The sequence below is a fragment of the Acanthochromis polyacanthus genome, chromosome 3 (assembly GCF_021347895.1).
Source record: "Acanthochromis polyacanthus isolate Apoly-LR-REF ecotype Palm Island chromosome 3, KAUST_Apoly_ChrSc, whole genome shotgun sequence".
Lineage (NCBI taxonomy): Eukaryota > Metazoa > Chordata > Actinopteri > Pomacentridae > Acanthochromis > Acanthochromis polyacanthus.
The window spans coordinates 46,188,371-46,195,294 of record NC_067115.1 but is presented as its reverse complement, the minus strand read 5'-3'; the positions used below and the strand labels follow the sequence as shown (position 1 = coordinate 46,195,294).

Sequence of the window (6,924 nt, the reverse complement as noted above, 5' to 3'; positions counted from 1 at the left end):
CCACATTTTCAACATTTTGGGGAAATTTTTGAACATTTTTTGGTGGAAAAAAAGTTAAAAATGTTTCTTTAAGAACATTCACATAAATCAACCAAAATCCAGTGAATTTTGCTGGATTTTGGTTGATTTCTACGTAAATGTTCTTAAAGAAAATATTAGAAGTTTTACTGATTTATATGAAATCACTTTAGATATTTATTGGATATTTGAATTGGATTTTTTTTTTGAAGATTTTTACTCATTTTTTGAAAATATAAACCTTTAAGGGAAATTTTTAAGGAAATATTGAAATGTTCTGCAAAGTTTTGCAAATTCTCAGAAATTTGGGGAATTTTGCTGAATTTTGGTGTTTTCTTCAGACAAAGAAACAATATTTTTTGGTGCCTGTAAATGAGGACTAAAGGAGGGTTAAAGCTGTTTTTGGGCCATTTTTGGTTTTATTTGACAGTTTAGTGAAAAGGCAGACAGGAAAGTAGTTAGAAAGACCTGCAGCAAAGGACCACGAGCTGGAATTGAACCCAGGTTGCGGCACTGTGGACTATAGCCCCTGTTCATGGGTCCCCCACTCAATCTACTGAGATACACACGTGGACAAAATTGTTGGTACCCCTCAGTTAAAGAAGGAAAAACCCACAATTCTCACTGAAATCACTTGAAACTCACAAAAGTAACAATAAATAAAAATTTATTGAAAATTAAATAATCAAAATCAGCCATCACTTTTGAATTGTTGATTAACATAATTATTTTAAAAAAACAAACTAATGAAACAGGCCTGGACAAAAATGATGGTACCTCTATAAAAGATTGAAAACTATTTGACCAGAGTGACATGATTAACTCAGGTGTGTCATTTAATTGACATCACAGGTGTTTCCAAACTCATAATCAGTCAGTCTGCCTATTTAAAGGGAGACAAGTAGTCACCCTGCTGTTTGGTGAAAAGGTGTGTACCACACTGAACATGGACAACAGAAAGCGAAGGAGAGAATTGTCCCAGGACATCCGAAAAAAAATGATAGACAAACATCTTAAAGGTAAAGGCTATAAGACCATCTCTAAACAGCTTGAAGTTCCTGTGACAACAGTGGCTCATATTATTCAGAAGTTCAAGACCCACGGGACAGTAGCCAACCTCCCTGGACGTGGCCGCAAGAGGAAAATTGATGACAAATTGAAGAGACGGATCGTTGGAATTGTATCCAAAGAGCCCAGAGCAACCTCCAAAGAAATTAAAGGTGAACTCCAAGGCCAAGGTACATCAGTGTCGGATCGCACCATTCGTCGTTGTTTGAGCCAAAGTGGACTTCATGGGAGACGACAAAGGAGGACACCACTGCTGAAAAAAACTCATAAAAAAGCCAGACTGGAATTTGCAAAAATGCATGTTGACAAGCCACAAAGCTTCTGGGAGAATGTCCTTTGGACAGATGAGACCAAACTGGAGCTTTTTGGTAAGGCACATCAACTCTATGTTCATAGACTCAAAAACCAAGCATACGAAGAAAAGAACACTGTCCCTACGGTGAAACATGGAGGAGGCTCAGTAATGTTTTGGGGCTGCTTTGCTGCATCTGGCACAGGGTGTCTTGAAAGTGTGCAAGGTACGATGAAATCTGAAGACTATCAAGGCATTCTGGAGAGAAATGTGCTGCCTAGTGTCAGAAAGCTTGGTCTCAGTCGCAGGTCATGGGTCTTCCAACAGGACAACGATCCAAAACACACAGCCAAAAACACCCAAGAATGGCTGAGAGAAAAGCGTTGGACTATTCTAAAGTGGCCTTCTATGAGCCCAGATCTGAATCCCATTGAACATATGTGGAAGGAGCTGAAACATGCCATTTGGAAAAGACACCCATCAAACCTGAGACAACTGGAGCTGTTTGCTCATGAGGAGTGGGCCAAAATACCTGTTGACAGCTGCAGAACGCTCATTGACAAATACAGAAATCGTTTAATTGCAGTGATTGCCTCAAAAGGTTGTGCAACAAAATATTAAGTTATGGGTACCATCATTTTTGTCCAGCCCTATTTCATTAGTTTGTTTTTTAAAATAATTATGTTAATCAACAATTCAAAAGTGATGGCTGATTTTGATTATTTAATTTTCAATAAATTTTTATTTATTGTTACTTTTGTGAGTTTCAAGTGATTTCAGTGAGAATTGTGGGTTTTTCCTTCTTTAACTGAGGGGTACCAACAATTTTGTCCACGTGTGTATCTGGTGCCCACCTTCACCATAAGTCAGCTGGGGTAAACTCCAGCCCCCCATGACCCTAATGAGGCTTAAGCGGTGTATCAGTAATGGATGGATGGTACATTCTGTAGTATTTCTGTTCTCACGGCCTGTATAGTACTGTTCTTGTTGGTGCTCTGGGCCTGTTTGTTCAGCCTGTCCCACTTTCCAAGCTTGGTAGTACCAAGTCCTGGTTAGTCGCTATCCTGTATCAGTCTTGCTCGTGTGATTTAGTCTTTCTGATCATATAGTGGATTGTGTCTGTTGCTTTATGTGTATTTTCAGTTAATAATAATTTGCCCTCTGGCCGACAGTGTCCCTCTTGTCCTTAATCGCTGCTCTGTGTATATACACTACTGTTAAAAGTTTGGGGTCATCCAGACAATTCCATGTTCTCCATGAAAGCTCCCACTTTCATTCATGTGCTAACATAACTGCACAAGTGTTTTCTAATCACCAATGAGCCTTTCAACACCATTAGCTAACACAATGTAGAATTAGAACACAGGAGTGATTGCTGGAAATGTTCCTCTGTACCCCTATGGAGATATTCCATTAAAAATCAGCCGTTTCCAGCTAGAACAGTCATTTACCACATGATCAATGTCTAGACTGGATTTATCATTTATTTAATGCTATCTTCATTGAAAATAACTGATTTCAAGAAAAAGGACATTTCTAAGTGACCTCAAACTTTTGAACAGAAGTGCATATTTATATAATGTCATATTTTTTAAAATTAGACATGTATGATGAAATGATATTGATGATAGCTCGTGTCCTTGTTCCTCTTTTAGCACACATCACACAGTATTGCAATGAATAAGAACATTCAATCATCAAATACAATCATTTTCATAACAAGCTGCTGTGGAGGCAAAACCTTTTTGTTCTTTGCAATAAATCTTTTGTTCTTTTATTCAGAGCTCTGAAGGTACAGGTAACACAGAGTGCAAAGTAGTCTATGTCAAACTGGAAGGAGCTGAGAACTCAAAGGAGAAGCATTTACGCACAGGCGCGACACTCAGCTGGGGCGGAACCAATCTGCGGCTGCAGGTTTGCCACCGGCGGCATACATGGGGACACACACAGCGCTGAGGAGGAACTGAGAATGAATGACCGTGTTCAAACAAAGTGTCCGTGAGTTTCTGTTGGGAAAGCATCGAGATCCGCGGCAAACTGTGCAGGATTGCCTTCACCTCCAAAATCCGGGTTTCAGCCGGTAAGAGCAGAATTCTGGAGACTCTAAAAGACTGTTTAGGCTGCCGATGTGTGCCTCTGCAGTATCTGTTAGCATTAGCCACGGAGATAGCCACGGAATAATTGCCATGTGTTTTGTAATTATTCAGTTGAAAATAAGATTGCAGGCTAATTGGTGCTAATTAGAGGGTTCCAGCTAAGACCAGTGAATTCATCCTGTTTGTAATGGTGGGTTTTTACGATGCCCTTTATTTATTTATTGGATCTGGAAAGCATTGCACTTTAAAAGCACGTAATGCACTTTAAATAATTTTAAAACCATTAAGTAAAAGGTACAGACCCTTTATTTGTTTACAAACATTGTGACGTTTTTTGTGGGCGGGGCTTATGCTGGAGGCAAAAGCTGAGCGAGAAGTCAAGCGGGACTGGGAGTATACAGTTTGCGCTGGGAACTCCAGCATTTTTAACCCGTTAAACTTAAGTGTACCACCGGCGGTACACTTACTAATTTGCATAGGAATTTAAAGAATGTCCGAAGGCTGCAAACGCGATTATATAAACACTATACGCCGAGGGTAAAATGAAAAAAAAGGTTCATTAAACAAAGTGAAGCCTCCAAGGTTTGGGAAAATTCAATTTGAGAAGGAACCTGAAAACAAACAAACAAACCCGCAACAGACAAGGTACACTAGACAAGGTTAACTGGATGAAGGGTAATGGGACGGGGAGCTCCGCTCAGTAGTCAGTCACTCATACAGCTGCTGTGCCATGGGTGGCGCGCTGCATGCATGGGATTCCAACCCCCTGTGCGTTGCTGTTGGGAAGCTGTTGGTGGCGGCCTTGGATGGGGGGAATGGGCTTGTGTGTGTGTGTGTGAGCATTAGCCAGTCTCCTTCCGTCCCAGCCGCCCCGGTGTCTCAGTTCAGGTGGAAGCGATAACATGGCAGATCGCCATGGAGACGTCCTCGGATGGGCTGGACAGAAGTCAACAGGTGTCGTTGGGAGAGTGGGGGGGAGGGGGTTTAGGAAAGCAGTCCCTTGGCCTTGGAAGCTTCCAGAGGAGTTTATTATTCCAGGGGCGCCGAATTGTTATCAGTATGCTTTTGTTTAGTCGAAGTAGAGGAGCATTTTCACTCTCCCTCTGGCCGCTCTCAACTGTCAGACGTCGGCTGTGGCTAAATGCATCGTGATGGCATCCACTCTGCGACTCAAATCAACAGTCACACCAAGCAAATTGTCTATCTTACATTTGAGTTCGTCAATCCGATCACTGGCAGCCTTGGTCCGTTCGTTTGCAGGGGTCAGCAGAGTTTGGACATCATTTTTCTCTGCGGTCCTCCTAATCTTCCAGAAGCTCAGGCCCGCAATCAAGCCAATTGTCAGTAGACCTGTCATCAAAAATCTGAATATGTAGACATCCTCAACGTCCTCCACAGATAGGGGTGCCAGGCACATGATCCCTCGCCACTTCACCCACGAATCAATCACATAGCCCGAGGCAAAACTCCCATCTGGGCAGGTGGGTTCCCCTAAACCCGTGCTCTTTGTCCCGACAATCTTGTCAATTGCATTGAGAGACCACCTAATCAATTCCATGATCGGTGTTTCGAAGGTCCAGTGCCAATAGATCACTTCAAGACAGACGGGACGAGACGAGACAAAGTATGCAGAAAGCAGAAAACATAAGGGTGTGGGGAAGAAAGAGCACAGAGAGAAGAAGTGCGACCGCCTCCTTCGAGGAGCAAGGGCAGAAGAGCGGAGCAAGGGCAGAAGAGGAATGGTTGTTACTATTTGCTGAATGCAGTAATGTGAACATTGTGGATATGCCAGCGTGACATCATTTGTGATGGTCACGTAGTACAAGACCGCTGCTGGTTGGCAAGAACCCGCAGTAACATAACGGCTTGCTACGAGAACGGTATTGGGTTTGAAACAAATACGTAAAGTTATCGCTTTTCATGAATGAAATTGCACATGTATTTACCACAATGGTAATATCATGTGTAGTTGTTGGTTGTACGGAGCGTTTTGAGAAGGGATCAGGCTTGAAATTTCACAGAATACTGATTTCAGGAGAGAGAAGATGGCGCTGGCTTCAGGCCATCAACAGGAAAAATTGTACCCCAGTAAGCAGCAGAGATCGTGTTTGTGGCTCCCACTTTTCTTCAGGTAAACTATTCAACAGTTTAGCATGTTTAGTATGTCCAACTTTGAGCTTATTTACCAGTGTCGCATCCTTCACGTGAAGCAATCTCTACACTTTGGGTTTGGTTCAGTGTTGTCATGTTTTACCGATCGCTTTTTAGGCAATGAAAGTATACTAAAGTCGAATGAAGCATATTCAGTAACATCTCCTTAAGCCAGCAGCCTCATATTTGTTTCTGTATCCGTCCAGCGATCGCTTTTTAGAATTGTCCTCTTTTCGATCACCAATGCTGCGGGTCTGTTACTGTCACATAGAAGCCATACTGCAGAAAAATGGGGAGAACGTGTCCACTCTTCACATATTCATATGCCTTCAGAAATTTGTAAGCTCTCAAACTGTCATGGGTGAACTGCCCAGGGGTGTTGATCAGGTAAAAATAAATGTCGGTGAAGGAAATGTCCGGCCACAATGAAGGATCGTCAACCCACCCAGTCTTCAAATTGTAGGGATCTGGCAAGGTTTTACTGTTTCCCTGATATCTCAGCTTACTCACATATCTTTGTCGGGCCTCAGGTGATAAGGACTGAGCATAATGGGACATTTCCACGGAAGGATAGCTCACATTGCTATCGTCAGCCATTGTTCCTCTGGTTCCTTTTGCCAACCAGCGCGGTAATCACGTGACTTCGTGACGTCACTGTTTGTAAACACTGGCATCTCCCATTGGGTTGAATATTGCTCATGCCATGATTTGTCGCTTCAGTTTATGTGGTGTTGAGGTTGACAAACATAAATTGAGTGGAGTAGCATTTGCCAATGTGGTGAAAATGTCCATGAGGAATGGTTGTTACTAGGCATGGGCCGGTATGAGATTCTGACGGTATGATAACCTTAGGCAAAAATATCACGGTTTCATGGTATTATGATTGCAGCTCTAAAATGTTAGAGAGTAAACTAGCTGTTGTTATCCATCTTAGCAATAAAGATTGATGAAAGAAAAAAGTTGTGGATAACTTTTTTTTTTTTACTAAGGCAGATATGGTAACTAGCATGCTAAGATAAATTCTTAGCAAGCTAGTTACCGTATCTGCCTCAGTTAAAATATAAAAAAAGTTACTAAAAGATAGAGATGAAGAAAAGATAAGATATGGTAGTTACCATATCTGCCTCGGTAACAAGCTCATTTCACTAATGTCAGACGCTAATACGCTCGTTCATTTCAAGACAGCACCTTTAATTTAGCATACAGCGATGGGTGGTGCTCCCGTAGATGCGCTATCATATTCGATGTATTGCCTCCTTGGGCTGCCACTGTCTTCAAGCACGTTTTGCACGTCGGGCG

General features: G+C 42.1%; 1 protein-coding gene across 29 annotated transcripts in view; it reads left to right on the top strand.

Moving 5' to 3' along the window:
• The window catches only part of LOC127533427 (gastrula zinc finger protein XlCGF26.1-like), a 277,821-nt gene that overhangs the window by 253,416 nt on the left and 17,481 nt on the right, over nucleotides 1-6,924 (top strand). Inside the window, exon 1 of one of the 29 annotated variants that reach the window (XM_051946477.1) lies at nucleotides 3,307-3,458. The exons of the other annotated variants lie outside the window; for them this stretch is intronic. The gene's annotated coding sequence lies outside the window, so the exon portion shown is untranslated. Of the gene's footprint in view, nucleotides 1-3,306; nucleotides 3,459-6,924 lie in introns of those variants that run through there. 29 annotated transcript variants of the gene reach the window in all.